The 22497-nt window shown below is 46.1% G+C and overlaps 1 protein-coding gene, 1 long non-coding RNA gene and 1 pseudogene across 3 annotated transcripts in view; 2 read left to right on the plus strand and 1 right to left on the minus strand.

Moving 5' to 3' along the window:
- Window positions 1-10888, minus strand: part of LOC130290959 (uncharacterized) — a 26667-nt gene extending 15779 nt beyond the window's left edge. The window contains exons 1-2 of the long non-coding RNA XR_008847748.1: window positions 10843-10888; window positions 8350-8446 (exon numbers count right to left, since the gene is read on the minus strand). This is a non-coding gene — a long non-coding RNA (uncharacterized LOC130290959). The remainder of the gene's footprint in view (window positions 1-8349; window positions 8447-10842) is intronic.
- On the plus strand, window positions 8737-8846 carry LOC130292098 (U2 spliceosomal RNA; annotated as a pseudogene).
- Window positions 10889-10994: 106 nt separating the features above from the next.
- PPP1R37 (protein phosphatase 1 regulatory subunit 37) overlaps window positions 10995-22497 on the plus strand; it is a 69944-nt gene continuing 58441 nt past the window's right edge. For both annotated transcript variants that reach the window (XM_056539231.1, XM_056539232.1), the window contains exon 1: window positions 10995-11219. The gene's annotated coding sequence lies outside the window, so the exon portion shown is untranslated. The remainder of the gene's footprint in view (window positions 11220-22497) is intronic.

Genomic DNA, 22497 nt, shown 5'->3' on the forward strand with positions numbered 1-22497 from the left:
CGCTCTGCCCACCCACTGTAATCCAGGCAGAATGGGGTCCAGGCAGAATGGGGGAATCGGCGGTTAACAGCGCCGGAGGTCACTTACCAGCGGCAGGCGGCGATCGGCGGCGAAGACGTGCGGCTCCCTGGTGCAGCGATCCTACGGAAGCCGGTGAGTTGTTGACTACCAACATCTGGAGGGCTATAGTTTGGAGACCACTATACAGTGGTCTCTAAATTGTAGCCCTCCAGATGTTGCAAAACTACAACTCCCAGCATGCCCAGACAGCTGTTTGGGTATGCTGAGAACTGTAGTTTTGAAACAGCTGGAGGGCTACAGTTTGGAGGTCACTGTGCAGTGGTCTCTAAACTGTGGCCCTCTAAATCTTGCAAAACTACAACTCCCAGCTTGCACGAACAGCAAACGGCTGTCTCACCATGCTGGGTGTTGTAGTTGCTTCCCTACAGCTGTTGTATAACTACATCTCCCAGCATGCCCTTCGGCGATCAGTACATGCTGGGAATTGTAGTTTTGCAACAGCTGGATGCACACTGGTTGGAAAATACTGAGTTAGGTAACAGAACCTAATGGAAGGTTTTCCAACCAGTGTGCCTCCAGCTGTTGCAAAACTACAACTCCTAGCATGCATGGTCTGTTAGTACATGCTGGGAGTTGTAGTTTTGCAACAGCTGGAGGTTTGCCCCCTCCCCCACCATGTGAATGTACAGGGTTTACACAGGCGGGTTTACAGTGAGTTTCCTACTTCAAGTTTAAGCTGCAGCAGAAAATTTGCGCAAACTCCTAGCGGTAAACTCACCATAAACCCGCCACACGTGTGAATGTACCCTAAAAACACTACACTACCACAAAATAAAGGGTAAAACACTACATTTAAACCCACTTACACTGTACCCCCCCACCAACACCACAATAAAGATGAAAACGGTATCATACGGCAGTGTTTCCAAAATGGAGCCTCCAGCTGTTGCAAAAAATCAACTCCCAGCATTTCTGGACAGCCACTGACTGTCCAGGCATGCAGGGAGTTTAGCAACAGCTGGAGGCACCCTGTTTGGGAATCAGTGGCGTAGAATACTCCTAGGTCCACCCCTATGCAAGCCCTAATTCAGTCCTCAAATGCGCATGGCGCTCTCTCACTTCTTCCATACTCGGGAGAAATTGCGTTACAAATTTTGAAGGCCTTTTTCTCCTTTTGCCCCTTATGAAAAGGAAAAGTTGGGGTCTACACCAGCCTGTTAGTGTAAAAAAATAAAAAATTTACACTAACATGCTGGTGTTTCCCCATACTTTGTATTTTCACAAGAGGTAAAAGGAAAAAAAGACCCCCAAAATTTGTAACACAATTTCTACGGAAATACCCCATATGTGGGCGTAAAATGCTCTGCGGACACACAACAAGGCTGAGGAGTGAGAGCGCACCATGTACATTTGAGGCCTAAATTTGTGATTTGCACAGGGGTGGCTGATTTTACAGCGGTTCTGACATAAACGCAAAAAAATTAATACCCACATGTGACCCCATTTTGGAAGCTACACCCCTCACAGAACGTAACAAGGGGTATAGTGAGCCTTAAAACCCCACAGATGTTTGACGAATTTTCGTTAAAGTTGGATGGGAAAATTAAGAAAAAACATTTTTTAACTAAAATGCTGGTGTTACCCTAACTTTTTCATTTTCACAAAGGAAAATAGGGGGAAAAAAAGCCCCCCAAAATTTGTAACCCCATTTCTTTGTAACCCCATATGTGGATGTAAAGTGCTCTGCGGGCGAACTACAATGCTCAGAAGAGAAGGAGCACATTGGGATTTTGGAGAGAGGATTTGGCTGGAATTGACGGCCATGTGCGTTTACAAAGCCCCCATTGTGCCAGAACAATGGACACCCCCCCCCCACACACACACACAAACATGTGACCCCATTTTGGAAACTACACCCCTCACATAATGTAATAAGGGGTGCAGTGAGAATTTACGCCCCACAGGTTTTTGGAACAGTGGTCCGTGAAAATGAAAAATGTAGTTTTTCATTTGCACAGCCCACTGTTCCAAAGATCTATCAAAATGCCAGTGGGGTGTAAATGCTCACTGCAACCCTTATTAAATTCTGTGAGGGGTGTAGTTTACAAAATGGGGTCACATGTGGGGGGTCCACTGTTCTGGCACCATGGGGGCTTTGTAAACGCACATGGCCCCCAACTTCTATTCCAACCAAATTCTCTCTCCAAAAGCTCAATGGTGCTTCATCTAGTATTGTAGTTTGGCACCAGAGCACTTGACGTCCACTCATTGGGTATTTCCATACTCAGGAGAAATAAGGTTACACATTTTGGAGGGCATTTTCTCCTATTACCCCTTGTAAAAATGATAAATTTGGGGAAAAGCCAGCATTTTTGTGAAAAAAAAATGTTTTTGTGGTAGGCCTCTGGGGTAGGGGTAATGCAGTCAGGGTATTGCTTCAGTATATCAGGGGTTAAGGTTAACCCTATAGTTCGTGATGCCAGGCTGAGGGCTAGTAGGCTGAGGTAATTCTCCGGTCTATCGCCGCCCTTCCCAGTAACGATAGGTGCATGCAAATAATGACTGAAGGTCCACAAGATAGTTGAACTTGAACTTGGATAAACTTTACTTAAAGGCTTGCGATACATCCAATGAACAGCAACAGTCTCATTAATACAGTCTCTATACACTTCAGTTACTGACAGTTGTTGCGGACCTTGACTTGTTTTATAAGTCTCTAGATTTAGGGTTAATTGCGAAGATCCGTCCGGATTTAGGGGACTGATATGGTCCGGTGATCTTGCAGAGTGCTTAGGGGTTGATACACTCACGGTTTGGTTACAATCAGCCGTTGCCGCAAGGCTCAGGCCTAAACTCGCTGATGACAGCAGCGCAGATCCTTCTCTCATGAAAGCCCAGGAACAAGAGAGCGAGCTATGGCCGCCACTCCCTTATATGGGCAGGGGCAGGGCCGTTTTAATTGGTCCGAATATCTGTCACTCACTGTTACAAGGAATTGTGGGCACAATACGTCACAGGGACCTCCAAAGGTCCTTAAGCAAAAAAACATAGAGTTTACCTGATCACGTGACCCGCAGGTCCTGCTACGCTCCGTACAGGTAATTAACCACTTATATACATTTGTACTATTATATTTATATAAATCCTGAGTAAACTGTAAGATAACTGATATCTAGATGAGAGGCGACAAGGGGTGGACTAAATAAGAAGGACCCCAACGTCCTAGGGACTCTGGCTATGGGACCTATATACAGGTACCGTATAGGATGCGGTACGGGGACACCACATTTTCATTTACACATCCAACTTCAACAGAAAGTCGTCAAACACCTGTGGGGTGTTAAGGCTCACTGTACCCCTTGTTACGTTCCTTGAGGGGTGTAGTTTCCAAAATAGTATGCCATGTGTTTTGTTTTGTTTTTGCTGTTCTGGCACCATAGGGGCTTCCTAAATGTGACATGCCCCCAAAAACCATTTCAGCAAAATTCACTGTCTATAATCCCATTGTCGCTCCTTCCCTTTTGAGCCCTCTAGTGCACCCACAGAGCACTTTACATCCACATATGAGGTATTTCCTTGCTCGAGCGAAATTGGGTTACAAATTTTGGGGTGATTTCTCTCCTTTTACCACTTGTAAAAACATGCGAGGGTAAAAAATGAAGATTTTGAATTTTCTCCTTCACTTTGCTGCTATTCCTGTGAAACATCTAAAGGGTTAACAAACTTTTGAATGTCCTTTTGAATACTTTGAGGGGTGCAGTTTTTATAATGGGGTTATTTATGGGGTATTTCTAACAGCCCTTCAAATCCACTTCAAAACTGAACTGGTCCCTGAAAAATGCAGATTTTGAAATTTTCATGAAAAATTTGAAAATTGCTGCTGAACTTTGAAGCCCTCTGATGTCTTCAAAAAGTAAAAATGGATATTTGGAATGTCCATTTTACTTACAAGCAGAGAGTTTCAAAGCTAGAAAAATGCAAAATTTTCATGACATTTTGGTATATTTTACCAAGATAGGATGCAAGTAACAATGAAATTTACCACTATGTTAAAGTAGAAAAAAAAAATCTCGGAATCAGAATGAGACGTAAAAGCATCTCAGAGTTATTAATATATAAAGTGACAGTGGTCAGACTTGCAGAAAAGGTGAAAATGAGCTGCATCATTAAGGGGTTAAAGACCAAGGTCACACCTGTATGCCGTCCTGTATGCCCTGGTCCAGTTACCGGGTTTTAAAGCGTGCTCACGAGCGGAGCACGCTTCAAACCCAGTCGGTCTCGGATGCTGTGAGCATTACCCCTTTAGATGCCGCAATCAAAGTCGATCACGGTGCCTAAAGTGTGGGATTAACTATGTGGGTTAACTCAGGTCAGCTGATCGGGACATCCGAGGCAAAATTGCGGGTCCCGATCAGCTGAGTGGACGGTGGGAGGGCCCTCACCTGCCTCCTCATCGTCCGATTGGTCCTCTGGCTAGTGATGGCAGGCTAGAGCAGAAGAGCACCGATAACACTGATCAATGCTATCCTATAACATAGAACTGAACAGTGTATGCAATCTACAGATTGCGTGTTATAGCCCCCTCCGGGGACTAAAAATAAAAAAGTATAAAAAAATAAATAAATAAAAGTTAATAAAAGTGAATTAACCCCTTCCCTAATAAAAGTTTGATTCACTCCCCTTTTCCCATTTTTTAAATAAAATAATGTAATTTAAAAAAATGAACATAATCATATGTGGTACCGTCACTTGTGTAAATGTCCGAACTATTTAAATATAATGTTAGTTAAAACACACGGTCGATGGTGAACATGTAAAAAAACATCAAAGTCCAAAACTGTGCATTTTTTGATCACTTCATATACCATAAAAAACTAATAAAAAACAATCAAAAAGTTCCATCAAAATAAAAATGGCAATGATAAAAACTACAGATCACAGTGCAAAAAATGAGCCCACATATAGCCCTGTATGCAACTTATAGGGGTCAGAAGATGACAATTAAAAACATAATAATTTTGGTGCATATAGTTATTATTATTTTACTATAGTTACTATTATTATATTACTTACCTGTTGCAATGAGGTTTGTTTTATCTTATGCACCAAGGCACTTTATATGATATCGGAGTGATACCTGTTGTTTATTGTCATCCCCCTCCTGGGTGGATATCCTCCTATCTTTTATAATTACATGTCAATAAAGATTGTGTAATTTTTTCATAAATTGTTAAATGACTCCAGTTTTTCTTGTGTGCAAATTCTGTGGAGGAGATTATAGAGCACGGCGTGCAGTGACCCCCCCCCCCCACCCCCACCTACGATGGCCCCGACATACGATCATTTCAACATACGATCACCTCTCAGAGGCCATCGCATGTTGAAGGCAGCATCAACATATGATGCTTTTTTATGTCGGGGCCATCACATAAACGGCTATCCAGCAGCGCAGACTGCTTCAGCTGCCACCGGATAGCTGTTTACAGTGCCCCGTGTGGTCCGCTGACGATCACTTACCTGTCCTCGGGGCTCCGGCGCGTCCTCTTTGGGATCCCCTGCATCGTCGGCGCTCTCCATCGTCATCACGTCACTGCGCACGCCGTCCCGTCATCCAATAGGAGCAGCGTGCGTAGTGACGTGATGGCGGCGACAGAGAGCGAGGATGCCGGGGAAGCAGAGGCCTTGCTGGAGCATCGGGGACACCTCGGGAACGCGGCGACAGCGATGGAAGGCGACATCCAGGGCAGCGGTGACGAGCGGTGACGGTCCAGAGCGGCGGGGACAGGTGAGTACAACTTCCTCTAACAGTGGTCTACAACCTGCGGACCTCCAGATGTTGCAAAACTACAACACCCAGCATGCCCGGACAGCCAACGGCTGTCCGGACATGCTGGGTGTTGCAGTTTTGCAACATCTGGAGGTTTGCAGGTTGTAGACCACTGTCCTATACTTTACATTGCATGGATCCCTCAACATACGATGGTTTCAACAAACGATGGTCCGTTTGGAACGGATTACCATCGTATGTTGAGGGACCACTGTATATAGGGGACATTATATGTGATTTAAGTGTTATACAAATATCACTATCCATACCTCACCCCCAATTATCTGAGATTTAAAATAAAACAAAACCTACATAAATTGGGTATCCTTGTAACTGTATGGACCTACAGAATAAAGATAATGTGTCATTTTTACCGAAAAGTGCCGTGGAAACAGAAGCCCCCAAAATTGCAAAATGGCCTTGATTTTTTTTTTTACTTTCACCCCACAAATATATAAATTTTTTATGTTTTACCGTAGATTTTTTAATGAAATGATTCATGTCACTACAAAGTACAATTGGCGTCACAAAAACAAGCCCTTATATGGGTCTGTAGGTGCAAAATTGAAAGTGTTTTTTCGAAGAATAGGAAAAAACGAAAATTGGCCTGGTCCTAAACCTGTTAAGGACTGAGGGTGTACCTGTACGCCTTGAGTCCGCTCCCGTTCTATAATGCGGGGCCACGGGGTGGTCCCACGTCATAGCAGGTCGGGCTCGGCCTCTAACAATGGCCGGTGTTACGCCTAGCGCTCCGGGTCCCCGCTCCTCCCCGGAGCGCGTACGGCGTCTCTCTCTCCGCAGCGCCCCGGTCGGTCCCGCTGACCGGGAGCGCTGCACTGTCATGGCCGTCGGGGATGCGATTCGCACAGCGGGACGCGCCCGCTCGCGAATCGCATCCCAGGTCACTTACCCGTTCCCGTCCCCTGCTGTCATGTGCTGGCGCGCGCGGCTCCGCTCTCTAGGACGCGCGCGCGCCAGCTCCCTGAGACTTAAAGGGCCAGTGCACCAATGATTGGTGCCTGGCCCAATTAGCTTAATTGGCTTCCACCTGCTCCCTGGCTATATCTGGTCTCCTCCCTTGCACTCCCTTGCCGGATCTTGTTGCCCTTGTGCCTAGTGAAAGCGTTTTGTGTGTCCTAAGCCTGTGTACCAGAACTTCTGCTATCCACCCTGACTACGAACCTTGCCGCCTGCCCCCGACCTTCTGCTACGTCCGACTTTGCTTCTGTCTACTCCCTTGTACCGCGCCTATCTTCAGCAGTCAGAGAGGTTGAGCCGTTGCTAGTGGATACGACCTGGTCACTACCGCCGCAGCAAGACCATCCCGCTTTGCGACGGGCTCTGGTGAAAACCAGTAGTGACTTAGAACCGGTCCACTAGCACGGTCCACGCCAATCCCTCTCTGGCACAGAGGATCCACCTCCTGCCAGCCGGCATCGTGACAGCCGGGACCCGTGGCTAATAGATCGCGGCACTTATCGTGGTGCTGCGCGCTATTAACCCTATAGACATGGCGTTCAAAGTTGATTGCAGCATCTAAAGTGAAACTAAACTACCCCCGGCTAGCTCAGCGGGCTGTTCGGGATTGCCGCAGTGAAATCGCGGCATCCCAAACAGCTGTGTGTCCGATCGCCGAATGACTGCTAAGTGCCTGAGATCCAGACATGAGCAGTCAAGCGGCAGAATCATTGATCAATGGTTTCCTATGAGAAACCATTGATCAATGTAAAAGATCAGTGTGTGCAGTGTTATAGCCCCCTATGGGAGCTATAACATTGCAAAAAAAGTGAAAAAAAAGTGGATAAATATAATTTAACCCCTTCCCTAATAAAAGTTTGAATCACCCCCCTTTTCCCATTTAAATAAAAGTGTACATAAAAATAAACATGTGGTATCGCCGTGTGCTGAAATGTCCGAATGATAAAAATATATCATTAATTAAACCGCACGGTCAATGGCGTACACGCAAAAAAAAATTACAAAGTCCAAAACAGTGAATTTTTGGTTACATACGCGGAAAAATTTTAAGTTATAGGGGTCAGAATATGACAATTTTAAACGTGTAAATTTTCCTGCATATAGTTATGATTTTTTTCAGAAGTACGACAAAATCAAACCTATATAAGTAGGGTATCATTTTAATCGTATGGACCTACAGAATAAAGATAAGGTGTCATTTTTACCCAAAAATGTACTGCGTAGAAACAGGAGCCCCCATAAGTTACAAAATGGCGTTTTTTCTTCAATTTCGTCGCACAATGATTTTTTTTCCGCTTCGTCGAAGATTTTTGGGTAAAATGATTGATGTCATTACAAAGTAGAATTGGTGGCGCAAGAAATAAGCCATCATATGGATTTATAGGTGCAAAATTGAAAGAGTTAGGCATTTTTTTTAATTAAGGATGAAAAAATGAAAGTGCAAAAACAGAAAAAAACCTGGTCCTTAAAGGAGTACTATGATAAGCAAATAAATATCAACATAGAATAGGGTTCATAAATACCTTAAAATAGAGGTGGTGATCTCCAGGATCGGTCCAGCGGTTCTCCAGCTACAGCCCCCGGTAATTTCGCATACTTCCGGGTACTGTACGTCTGAAACTGACGTCATAATTGACATTACCCATCATTCCTAGAGCATATGATTCCGGTCACAAGCCCTCCCTCAGTCTTTCTCCCCACCCCTAAAATTATTCTTCACAACGCCCCTCACTGCCTCGTATTTGCCTCTCCCTGTCTCTAGCCACCACCCAGAGCCACTACGCTATCTCCTCCCCCCCTACATCCTCCAATCAAGCTGAGATTGCGCTGCATATTGGCGTAGGTTGCTTTGTGAATATAACAGATAGTTATGGCGGCGTAACTATCTGTTATATTACTGGTGGAATAAGATCGCTTCTCGGCCTTTTGGCTAAGATCAAGTGTAGTATCTGTTCTTATCAGTTTTTCATGCCGGTGTACTGTGACGCCGGTATGGGGCTGGTGGGGATGGGTGCTGCATGGAGGATGCAGGTGTACCAGGGCTTTCCGGGGCTGGTTCTGAGGAATCAGCTCGACGGCTGCCCCGATGTGACCTGTTCCCTCCGGGTCTCGCCATGAGGCTGAGAGGGTCTAGAGCCGAGGTACTTTTGTGCCTCGGGGAGTGGTGACCCCGAGGTGCCGAAGTTCACTAGGAGGATAGACTCACTGAGTTGAAGCACGGGCACCATAATCTCTTCACCTTGTGGCACTCACCTCTTGATTCCCGGCCTTCTGGCTAGGATCAGAGAAATTTTTATAGATCCGGCCGGATGTCCGGGCAGTATATCTGCACACATTCACTTATTTATTTCTTTTTGTCTCACTGTGTCACTTTTTGCATGTTGTGTGTTCACAGGATTTGTCAGGATGCGGTAGCCCTTCTGGGTGTCCCTCCTGGTGGTCTAGGGGAGGTGTGTGTGGCCATTAGGTTCCGCACCTCCCTGCAAACACCCCGGGTACTCCTGCTTTGGCAGAGTACCTACCGTTATCGGCTCTGTGGGCAGATACCTTGGCTAACGCCAAGGGGGATGCCGGGAGCATTTGTGGTCCCCTAGTAGCTTCGGCGAAAAGGGACATCGAACCTGGAACCTCGCAGGTACCTTTTGGTCCGGAGGCGAAGGGTAAGGTTTGTTGGGGGGGCCTCTCTACTATCGGAGAAGGGCTTGCGATAGACCGCATCCTTTGTGCACGTTTTTTTTAGTGTAACACGTTTGCACTTTTTCTTGCACTTTGGGTGAATCGAGAGCACGTTCCTCGGCTTTAAAAAAAAACAAAAAAAACTGGTGGAACAAGATCACATGTCCGGTCCTTGTATGCTGGTGAATGCGCATGCGCGCGACTCGCCGGATGATAGGAGGGAGGTTAGAGAGGCGTTTACTCAGCCCAGCGAATGCCGGCTGAGTAAGCGAACAGCGTTATGAATATTCAACTTGGGGCGGACATGGACGCACTGTCTGGGGAGGGCTGACAGAGGGGAGGAACGGAGAAACGATGACGTTTTGTTGCAGACATGGCCGCTGACGCGCACATACTGAGGAACGACAGTCATAATGCTGTGAGGGAGGCTGCACTTCCGGATTCGCTGTAAAACAACGATGCGTACACAGAAGGCAATGGAGGTAATTGGGAGTATTATATAACTTTGTAAATCAGAGCTAATGGCGTTAAAAATATTTAGTTTAGAGTACTCCTTTAAGGGGTTAAGGTCAAAATGGGCTTAGTCCTTAAAGGAGTTCTCCACTGCCCCAGCGGTTGGAACATTTATTTTCAAAAGCTGGGTGCGGGCTGTGGGATCCTGACATCACGCCCCCTTGTTACATCCCCCCCACGCCCCCTAAATGCAAGTCTATGGGAGGGGGCGTACGCCCCCTCCCATAGACTTTCATTGAGGGGGCGTGGCTATGACATCACGACCCCGCACCCAACTTTCGGAAATAAATGTTCCGAAATCTGGGGCAGTGGAGTACCCCTTTAAGAGGTTATGGGGTTATTAATAATAATAATAATTAGAGATGAGCGAACTCAATTCGATTCGTCACAAACTTCTCTGCTCGGCAGTTGATGAGTTATCCTGCATAAATTAGTTCAGCTTTCAGGTGCTCCCGTGGGCTGGAAAAGGTGGATACAGTTCTAGGAAAGAGTCTCCTAGGAATGTATCAATCTTTTCCAGCCCACCGGAGCACCGGAAAGCTGAACTAATTTACGCAGGATAAGTCATCAACTGCCGAGCAGAGAAGTTTGTGACGAATCGAATTTACTGTAAGTTCGCTCATCTCTAATAATAATAATTATTATTATTATTAATTATAATAATGATATTATTATGTTAATAATATTAATAATAATAATTATGATTATGACAATAATTATTATAATAATAGTAGTAGCGGTAGTAGTTATAATAATATGTAACTCTAGCTGACAGCCGCTCAACAACTCTAAAAATGCATTCTGGGATTTGTAGTCTTGAAACGAACTATTCCTCCGAGCTCTATCGCTGCGTAGACGCTCGTCTCCTCTTTATGGTACGTTCTCTCCCCGGTCCTCCTTCGCCTCTATGGTGGCTGCTGACGCGGCAGGCGCTGATTGGCTCAGCTGTTTTCTGGCGTCGCAGCCTGGCAAGAGACCTGAGACAGAGACATGTGACCCGGAAACGGAGTTTAGACAGCAAGAGACATTCTTGGAACGACAGAGACACAAACAAGGAGCAGAGACACCTGCGCGGGGGGAGACGGCTGAGAGGGAGCCTGTCCTATGTGCGGTCACTGAGGGGGCTCATTCACACCCTGCAGAGCTGGAGCTCCGGGACTACTGAGAAGAGATGGAGCTGTCCCTAGACCTGCAGCACTGAGAGGTAATGGCAGTGTCTGGGTGTACATGTATCATGTGACATTATGTGCACAGCTCTGCTGGGGGGGATTTGGCATATGCCCAGTGAAAATGAGGCTGTCGTCGCCATGACTACGTCCGCTGTGTAAGTTTACCATGACAGGCCAGCTCTGTGCGACATTTTACTAATTGTTGTAGGTGTCCACCAGATACTTGTTAATAAAGTTTAGTGATACAGTTTTTTTTGGATCATGGCCACAGACAGTGACGCCCCTTTCCCGGTGTATTTGTTTTGGTCTTATAGGGGAAGATGTATCAAAACCTGTCCAGAGGAAAAGTTGCCCAGTTGCCCATAGCAACCAATCAGATCACTACTTTCATTTTTAACACGGCCTCTGCAAAATGAAAGAAGCGATATGATTGGTTGCTATGGGCAACTGGGCAACTTTTCCTTCGCACTGGTTTTGATAAATCTCCCCTGTAAGGGCTTTGTTCAATTGACGAGGAATTATTTCTGCCTGACCTGGAATTTTGTGTCAAATTGGCGCAGAATTTGACGCAAAAATCAGGAGGGGGAGGAGGATCAGGAAATGCTGTGGATGAAATGCAGCCGTTTTAGGGTTTGATTCGCACTTCAGTTCTGAGTCAATTCCGCTCCAAACTCATTTTGTCAGGAAGAATAAGGTCCCAGTGACTTTAATGGGCTTCTACCAGTAGATTCTAACAGAAAAACAAACATGTTCAGTCGTCTGGAGGAATACGATTCCGCGTCAGAATTTCATCCGTGGAAAATTTAGTTGTGAAGAGAGCGGCGGAAAACCCATTAAAATCAATAGGACTTTAATTCAATGTAGAATTAGAACTGAATACGGAATTACGTGAGTAAATTCCTTCTCTACTCCTCAGAGTGGATATACCCTAAGGGTCTATTCACACGGCAGAATTTCCGCTTATGGAATTCCACCTCAAATTAGAGCCCATAGACTTCTCTATGGGATTCCGCATCTCCCATTCACACTCCTGAATTTCCGCTTGCCGAATTCCGCAAGCGGAAATTCAGTAGTGTGAATGGGAGATGCGGAATCCCATAGAGAAGTCTATAGGCTTTAATTTGAGGCGGAATTCCGCAAGCAGAAATTCTACCGTGTAAATACCTTTTGGCGCCATTTATCTTCCTCCATGATCGCATGGACCTCGCCTCCTAGCTTTAAAGGGGTACTTAAAGGGGGATAAGATGCCTGATTGCGGGGTTCCTGCCGCTGGGGACCCCCGTGATCTTACACACAGCACCCGTTACCATCAGCCTCCGGAGCATGTTCACTCCAGGTCTGATGACTGGCGAACACGGGGCCAGAGTATTGTGACGTCACGGCTTCGCCCCCTCAATGCAAGCCTATGAGAGGGGGTTGCTGCGTGAAAGATCACAGGGGTCCCCAGCGGCGGGACCCCAGGGATCAGGCATCTTATCCCCTATCCTTTGGATAGGGGATAAGATGTCTTAGTGCTGGAGTACCCCTTTAAAGCTAGGAGGCAAGGTCCATGCGATAATGGAGAAAGATAAATGGCGCCAAAGATATCCAGCGCTTCTTATGGGAAACCTCCATTCACATTGGGTTTCCTGGCCGTGAGGCCAAAACCAGCATGCATGCGTGCGTATGTGTGTTAACATGCCCACAAGCGTGGTTGTGGTTTTTGCCGTACAAAACCTTTTGTAAACAGCGTCTGCAGTCAGGTAGAAAAAACAAACAAAAACAAAAAGATCCTGTATACACACACATGTAAAAGTCCCATAGAAATATATTGTACAGTACTAGATAAACAGGTAGGCCTGTAGTCCAAAATGTAAAAAAAAAAAAAAATTCAAATGCAGAGCATGCTGGGTGATGTAATTTTGCAACAGTTGGAACATGCTGGCCACTGCTTTTTTTTTTTTTTTTTGTCTGTTTCCATTAAGGTACCTTTTTAATATTGCTGCAAAAACATAGTTGACTATACAGTTGTGTACGGGGGAGAAATACATGCTACGGTCCCTTACCAGAATCACTGATTTTTGGTCGCAGTCATCAAACAGTCCCATCAAAACAATATCTGTACCAATAAAAACTACAGAACACTGTGCAAAAAATAAGCCATATACATCCCTGCATAAGGAAAAAAAAATTCTTATAGGAGTCAGAAGAGGACAAGCTTAAAGGGTTACTCCGGTGGAAAAGAAACATTGTTCAAATCAACTGGGGACAGAAAGTTAAACAGAGTTGTAAATTACTTCTATTTAAAAATCTTAATCCTTTCAGTACTTATCAGCTGCTGTATGCTCCAGAGGAAGTTGTATAGTTCTTTCTAGTCTGACCACAGTGCTCTCTGCTGACACCTCTGTCCATGTCAGGAACTGTCCAGGGCAGGAGAGGTTTGCTATGGGGATTTGCTTGTACTCTGGACAGTTCCTGACAGGGACAGAGGTGTCAGCAGAGAGCACTGTGGTCAGACAGAAAATAACTACACAACTTCCTCTGGAGCATACAGCAGCTGATATGTACTAGAGGTATTAAGATTTTTTAATAGAAGTAATTTACAAATCTGTTTTAACTTTCTGGCACCAGTTGATTTAAAAAAAAAAAAAAAATTCCACCGGTTTACCCGTGTAAAATATTAATTAATTAAAATATTTATGCATACAAATTTTTTTTACAAAATGTATAACTTTTTAAAAGTAGGAAAATAAAACAAAACCTATATAAACTGGGTATAGTTGTAACCCTATGGACTGATAGAACAAAGATAATGGCCCTTATTTACTAAGCTAAAAGCAGATAGTTTCTGTCGGGTTATTTTGGCGCATAGTGTCTGCAACTTGTGCGCCAGGAAAATCCGAAAAACCCAACATTGCATTGTGAAAAGCTGCAAAAGGGGTGTGGTCTGTCACAAAGGGGCGTGGTCAGTCCTGTGAATAAATGGCTGAAAATTTCCACTTAGAAATAACTGGTCAGAATCCACTTAGTAAATAGAGAGGAATCCTGCAGGTCTCAAACAGTTCACACTAGTAAAAACCCGACACTCTTAGTAAAGGAGGGACAATGTGTCATTTTTATATGAAAGTGCACTGCATAGAAACAAAACCATCTAAAAAGTTGAAAAATTGTTTGGTTTTTAAATTTTTTACAGAATATTTTGTTTTACCATTGATTTTGTGGTTAAATGATTGATGTCATTTGGTGGTGCAGAAAATCCAGCCCTCATAAGGTCTGTAAGGGGGAAAATTGAAGTTGAATTAGAAGCGAAGAGGAAAAAATGAACATCTGCAGTGAAAACAACTTATCCCCTATCCACATGATAGGGGATAAGTGTCTGATCACGGGGGGGTCCGACCGCTGGGGTCCCCTGCGATCTCCTGAATGGTGTGCTCTGCATTGCCATGCTGTGTGCCGGCTAATGCGCGTAGCGTCGACCTCACTGAGATCGACAGTACACCCCCTCCCCTTACAGCTCTATGGGAGAGGCGGAGATGGACGAATGCTGACTCCCCACCTCTCCCATAGAGATACATGGAGAGGGCGTGTCGGCCACAATGTCATATTGCGGCAAACGCTCCTTCTGCACGGGAGAGCCATAGCCCCGTGCAGGAGATTGTGGGGGGGGTCTCAGCGTTTGGACCCCCCCCCGATCAGACACTTATCCCCTATCTGGTGGTTAGGGGAGAAGTTGTTTTCGCTGCATATTTCCTTTAAGAGTCAATGTGACCACCATGACTCTGCGACAACATACTTTTCTAAAGTTTTGGTAAATTTGTTTGGTCATTGGGAACAGGTTTGCTGTTAAATAGATTTTCTCAGCAACAACACTCGGGAGCGTCTGATAGATGAGGGTATGACTACTGGGACCCCCGATGATCACGAGGCCGATGTCCCTTGTTTAAATAGTGTAGCGGTCAAACGTGTGTTACCATTCCATTCAGAACAAGCAGTTAGAGTATGTTCACATGTCTATATTTTGCTACCCATGGAAGTCAATGGGAACAGTTATCAGCTGTGGAAAATCTGCAATATACACAGCAAAATACGCACGTGTGAGTTTACACATCCTTATTTTTTGCTGCAGATTTGCTCTTGCAGATTTTGCTTCCCATTAAAGTAAATAGGTTGCAAATCCGCAACAAAAAATAAGGACCTGTGAACTCACCTTTTGGCGCAGGAAATTTTCGGCAGTGGAATCAACACTGCGCAAAACCCACTGCAGTCAGGTAGAAAAAACAAACAAAAACAAAAAGATCCTGTATACACACACATGTAAAAGTCCCATAGAAATATATTGTACAGTACTAGATAAACAGGTAGGCCTGTAGTCCAAAATGTAAAAAAAAAAAATTCAAATGCAGAGCATGCTGGGTGATGTAATTTTGCAACAGTTGGAACATGCTGGCCACTGCTTTTTTTTTGTCTGTTTCCATTAAGGTACCTTTTAATATTGCTGCAAAAACATAGTTGACTATACAGTTGTGTACGGGGGGAGAAATACATGCTACGGTCCCTTACCAGAATCACTGATTTTTGGTCGCAGTCATCAAACAGTCCCATCAAAACAATATCTGTACCAATAAAAACTACAGAACACTGTGCAAAAAATAAGCCATATACATCCCTGCATATGAAAAAAAAAAAATCTTATAGGAGTCAGAAGAGGACAAGCTTAAAGGGTTACTCCGGTGGAAAAGAAACATTGTTCAAATCAACTGGGGACAGAAAGTTAAACAGAGTTGTAAATTACTTCTATTTAAAAATCTTAATCCTTTCAGTACTTATCAGCTGCTGTATGCTCCAGAGGAAGTTGTATAGTTTTTCTAGTCTGACCACAGTGCTCTCTGCTGACACCTCTGTCCATGTCAGGACCCCAATTAAGTCAATGGAGTCTGCGGCAGAGATTCTCCCGTGGAGAGTCAGTCCCTTTCAAACCCGCAGCAGGAAACACACTGCAAGTTATAAAGGAAAAATGCTTATATGGGCCCACCCTTGAGATGGTTTTGGGAGCCGGATTGTAAATGCTTTGGAGCTTCTAGGACAGTGGTCTCTAAATTGTTGACCCCCAGGTGTTACAAAACGTCAACTTCCAGCATGCCCAGACTGCCTATAGCATGCTGGAAGTTGTAGTTTGCAGCAGCTGGAGGTCCACAATTTGCAGATCACTGTTCTAAGGTCTCCATAAGCAGATAAGCCTTGACAGAAGACGAGTCAGCCTCAGTGCACACAACATATTTTCTGGAGTATTTACAGATCAAAACAGAGACTTTATTTTTTTTTTTAGGTGAAAATCTTCAGAAAATGTCAGATATACTTGCAGTTTGTAGCAACAGCTGAGTTTATGGTTGAAATGATATGCCAATAAAAGGGCCCGATGCTTAATTTTACGGTCATAACAAGTACAGCCATAAAAATGAAACTGAGAACAAATGGCCATTTTCCTGACTGAGTTAAATGGAACTTATTGGAACAAAAGTATAGTCACTTTGGGGCCATTTAAGGTATAAAAAGCAAAACAACCCTAAAACATATTTGTGCACAAAGCCTCTGGGTCTTGTTAATTATGTTTTTTGTTTGTTAATTTTTGGAAAAACTTTGTAAGGGTAGGGTTACACACTGGGTAAAATCTGCTGCACCGCAGGAAATACATTGTGTATTCTCCAATGAGCAGACTTACAGGGCAACTCGGCAGCAGCCATGTGTGTGCAGTAAGGTTTGGACATCGTGACACTGATGCGCAGCCCCACCTCCAAACCTCACTGCGCACATAGGGCTGATGTCAGGTTGCCCCGTGAGTCTTCTAATATGAGATCCCGCAGCAGATTTCACACAGCATGATATACACTACGTGTGACCCTATACTTAGGAGGAGTGATCATCTAGTGATCTTTCATGTGTATCTGCAGACTGCTACTTATTATCAGGGCACTTTGCAGCAATACAGTGGAATTCCCTTAATCTGTCATCTGATAATCCAGGAAACCTGATAATCCACCACTTGTTTCCGTTAGAAAGCTGCAGTGTAGTGTGGAATTTCACAAGTGCTTAAGTACAGACGTAGACAAAATTGTTGGTACCCTTCCGTCAAAGACAGAAAAACCCACAAGGCTCCTGCAAAATAACAAAAATAATGAATAAACACCAGACATTGCTTGTGAATTGAGGTTCAACTGAATCATTTTTCAAAACAAAATAATAAAACTGCCCTGGACAAAAATGACGGTCCCGGAACTTAATATTTTCTTGCACAACCTTCTGAGGCAGTCACAACAATCCAGCAATGAGACTTCTGCACTTGTCTCCAGGTATCTTGGCCCACTCCTCATAAGATCCTGCTCCAGATGTCTCAGGTGTGAAGGTGTCTTCTCCAGACTGTAGGTATCTTGGCCCACTCCTCATAAGATCCTGCTCCAGATGTCTCAGGTGTGAAGGTGTCTTCTCCAGACTGCAGATATCTTGGTCCACTCCTCATAAGATCCTGCTCCAGATGTCTCATGTGTGAAGGTGTCTTCTCCAGACTCCAGGTATCTTGGCCCACTCCTCATAAGATCCTGCTCCAGATGTCTCAGGTGTGAAGGTGTCTTCTCCAGACTGCAGGTATCTTGGCCCACTCCTCATAAGATCCTGCTCCAGATGTCTCAGGTGTGAAGGAGTCTCCAGACTGCAGGTATCTTGGCCCACTCCTCATAAGATCCTGCTCCAGATGTCTCAGGTGTGAAGATGTCTTCCCCAGACTGCAGGTATCTTGGCCCACTCCTCATAAGATCCTGCTCCAGATGTCTCAGGTGTGAAGGTGTCTTCTCCAGACTGCAGGTATCTTGGCCCACTCCTCATAAGATCCTGCTCCAGATGTCTCAGGTGTGAACGTGTCTTCTCCAGACTGCAGGTATATTGGCCCACTCCTCATAAGATCCTGCTCCAGCTGTCTCGGGGTGAAGGTGTCTTCTCCAGACTGCAGGTATCTTGGCCCACTCCTCATAAGATCCTGCTCCAGATGTCTCAGGGGTGAAGGTGTCTTCTCCAGGGATCTTGGCCCACTCCTCATAAGATCCTGCTCCAGATTGCAGGCATCTTGGCCCACTCCTCATAAGATCCTGCTCCAGATGTCTCAGGTGTGATGATGTCTTCTCCAGACTGCAGGTATCTTGGCCCACTCCTCATAAGATCCTGCTCCAGGTGTCTCAGGTGTGAAGGTGTCTTCTCCAGACTGCAGGTATATTGGCCCACTCCTCATAAGATCCAGATGTCTCAGGTGTGAAGGTGTCTTCTCCAGACTGCAGGTATCTTGGCCACTTCTCATAAGATCCTGCTCCAGCTGTCTCGGGGTGAAGGTGTCTTCTCCAGACTCCAGGTATCTTGGCCCACTCCTCATAAGATCCTGCTCCAGATGTCTCAGGTGTGAAGGTGTCTTCTCCAGACTGCAGGTATATTGGCCCACTCCTCATAAGATCCAGCTCCAGATGTCTCAGGTGTGAAGGTGTCTTCTCCAGACTGCAGGTATCTTGGCCACTCCTCATAAGATCCTGCTCCAGCTGTGTCGGGGTGAAGGTGTCTTCTCCAGACTGCAGGTATCTTGGCCCACTCCTCATAAGATCCTGCTCCAGATTGCAGGCATCTTGGCCCACTCCTCATAAGATCCTGCTCCAGATGTCTCAGGTGTGATGATGTCTTCTCCAGACTGCAGGTATCTTGGCCCACTCCTCATAAGATCCTGCTCCAGATGTCTCAGGGGGGAAGGTGTCTTCTCCAGACTGCAGGTATCTTGGCCCCACTCCTCATAAGATCCTGCTCCAGATGTCTCAGGTGTCTTCTCCAGACTGCAGGTATCTTGGCCCACTCCTCATAAGATCCTGCTCCAGATGTCTCAGGGGTGAAGGTGTCTTCTCCAGGGATCTTGGCCCACTCCTCATAAGATCCTGCTCCAGATTGCAGGCATCTTGGCCACTCCTCATAAGATCCTGCTCCAGCTGTCTCGGGGTGAAGGTGTCTTCTCCAGACTGCAGGTATCTTGACCCACTCCTCATAAGATCCTGCTCCAGATATCTCAGGTGTGAAGGGTTCTCCTCCAGACTGCAGGTATTTTGTCCCACTCCTCATAAGATCCTGCTCCAGATGTCTCAGGGGTGAAGGTGTCTTCTCCAGGGATCTTGGCCCACTCCTCATAAGATCCTGCTCCAGATTGCAGGCATCTTGGCCCACTCCTCATAACATCCTGCTCCAGATGTCTCAGGTGTGATGATGTCTTCTCCAGACTGCAGGTATCTTGGCCCACTCCTCATAAGATCCTGCTCCAGATGTCTCAGGGGTGAAGGTGTCTTCTCCAGGGATCTTGGCCCACTCCTCATAAGATCCTGCTCCAGATTGCAGGCTTATTGGCCACTCCTCATAAGATCCTGCTCCAGCTGTCTCGGGGTGAAGGTGTCTTCTCCAGACTGCAGGTATCTTGGCCCACTCCTCATAAGATCCTGCTCCAGATATCTCAGGTGTGAAGGGGTCTCCTCCAGACTGCAGGTATTTTGTCCCACTCCTCATAAGATCCTGCTCCAGATGTCTCAGGGGTGAAGGTGTCTTCTCCAGGGATCTTGGCCCACTCCTCATAAGATCCTGCTCCAGATTGCAGGCATCTTGGCCCACTCCTCATAACATCCTGCTCCAGATGTCTCAGGTGTGAAGGTGTCTTCTCCAGACTCCAGGGATCTTGGCCCACTTCTCATAAGATCCTGCTCCAGATTGCAGGCATCTTGGCCCAGTCCTCATAAGATCCTGCTCCAGATGTCTCAGGTGTGAAGGTGTCTCCTCCAGGCTGCAGGCATCTTGGCCCACTCCTCATAAGATCCTGCTCCAGATGTCTCAGGTGTGAAGGTGTCTTCTCCAGACTGCAGGTATATTGGCCCACTCCTCATAAGATCCTGCTCCAGCTGACTCAGGTGTGAAGGTGTCTTCTCCAGACTGCAGGTATCTTGGCCCACTCCTCTTAAGATCCTGCTCCAGATGTCTCAGGTGTGAAGGTGTCTTCTCCAGACTGCAGGGATCTTGGTCCACTCCTCATAAGATCCTGCTCCAGCTGTCTCAGGTGTGAAGGTGTCTTCTCCAGACTGCAGGTATCTTGTCTCACTCCTCATAAGATCCTGCTCCAGATGTCTCAGGTGTGAAGGTGTCTTCTCCAGACTGTAGGTATCTTGGCCCACTCCTCATAAGATCCTGCTCCAGCTGTCTCAGGTGTGAAGGTGTCTTCTCCAGACTGCAGGTATCTTGGCCCACTCCTCATAAGATCCTGCTCTAGATGTCTCAGGTGTGAAGGTGTCTTCTCCAGACTGCAGAGTTCAGCTCCTTCCACAGATGTTCAAAGGAATTTAGGTCAGGGCATATAGAAGCTATATCGTTTTGCTTTTAGCCATTTTTGGGTGTTATAGCTATGTGTTTTGGGTCATTATCCTGTTGTAGGACCTGTGACCTGTGACTTTAGAACATAGAGCTGATGTGACTCACCAAAAGACTGCAGTCCAAAGGACAATCTCCCTCAAGCTTTGTGGTTTGTCCTCTGGATAGATGAGACAAAACTGGAGCTTTATCAGCTCTATGTTCACAGACACAAAAATGAAGCCTACAAAGGAAAGAAAATCACAACAACCCTTTGGGGGATAACACCCTCCTGGGACCCATCAGGGATCTTGTATATTTTGGTGGGTTACAAAGAAAAGAAGGCTGTACCTATGGTGAATCATGGAGGAGGCCGTTGGGTTTGTTTTGCTGCATCTGGCACAGGTTGTCTTGAATCTGTACAGGGTACAATGAAATCTCAAGACTATCAAGACATTATGGAGCGAGATGTGCTGCCCAGCGTCAGGAAGGTTGGTCTCGGTCACAGGCCTTATCTGAAGAATCCTTTTGAGCCCTGATCTGAATTCTATTGAACATCTGTGGAATGAGCTGAACCCTGCAGTCTGGAGAAGACACCTTCACCCCTGAGACATCTGGAGCAGGATCTTATGAGGAGTGGGGCCAAGATACCTGCAGTCTGGAAAAAGACCCCTTCACACCTGAGACAGCTGGAGCAGGATCTTATGAGGAGTGGGGCCAAGATACCTGCAGTCTGGAAAAAGACCCCTTCACACCTGAGACAGCCTGGAGTAGGATCTTATGAGGAGTGGGCCAATATACCTGCAGTCTGGAGAAGACACCTTCACACCTGAGACATCTGGAGCAGGATCTTATGAGGAGTGGGCCAAGATACCTGCAGTCTGGAGAAGACACCTTCACACCTGAGACAGCTGGAGCAGGATCTTATGAGGAGTGGGCCAAGATACCTGCAGTCTGGAGAAGACACCTTCACACCTGAGACAGCTGGAGCAGGATCTTATGAGGAGTGGGCCAAGATACCTGCAGTCTGGAGAAGACACCTTCACACCTGAGACAGCTGGAGCAGGATCTTATGAGGAGTGGACCAAGATACCTGCAGTCTGGAGAAGACACCTTCACACCTGAGACATCTGGAGCAAGATCTTATGAGGAGTGGGCCAATATACCTGCAGTCTGGAGAAGACACCTTCACACCTGAGACATCTGGAGCAGGATCTTATGAGGAGTGGGCCAAGATACCTGCAGTCTGGAGAAGACACCTTCACCCCTGAGACATCTGGAGCAGGATCTTATGAGGAGTGGGCCAAGATACCTGCAGTCTGGAGAAGACACCTTCACACCTGAGACATCTGGAGCAGGATCTTATGAGGAGTGGGGCCAAGATACCTGCAGTCTGGAAAAAGACCCCTTCACACCTGAGACAGCCTGGAGTAGGATCTTATGAGGAGTGGGCCAATATACCTGCAGTCTGGAGAAGACACCTTCACACCTGAGACATCTGGAGCAGGATCTTATGAGGAGTGGGCCAAGATACCTGCAGTCTGGAGAAGACACCTTCACACCTGAGACAGCTGGAGCAGGATCTTATGAGGAGTGGGCCAATATACCTGCAGTCTGGAGAAGACACCTTCACACCTGAGACATCTGGAGCAGGATCTTATGAGGAGTGGGCCAATATACCTGCAGTCTGGAGAAGACACCTTCACACCTGAGACATCTGGAGCAGGATCTTATGAGGAGTGAGCCAAGATACCTGCAGTCTGGAGAAGACACCTTCACACCTGAGACAGCTGGAGCAGGATCTTATGAGGAGTGGACCAAGATACCTGCAGTCTGGAGAAGACACCTTCACACCTGAGACATCTGGAGCAGGATCTTATGAGGAGTGGGCCAATATACCTGCAGTCTGGAGAAGACACCTTCACACCTGAG

This window comes from Hyla sarda, chromosome 9, assembly GCF_029499605.1.
Source record: "Hyla sarda isolate aHylSar1 chromosome 9, aHylSar1.hap1, whole genome shotgun sequence".
NCBI lineage: Eukaryota > Metazoa > Chordata > Amphibia > Anura > Hylidae > Hyla > Hyla sarda.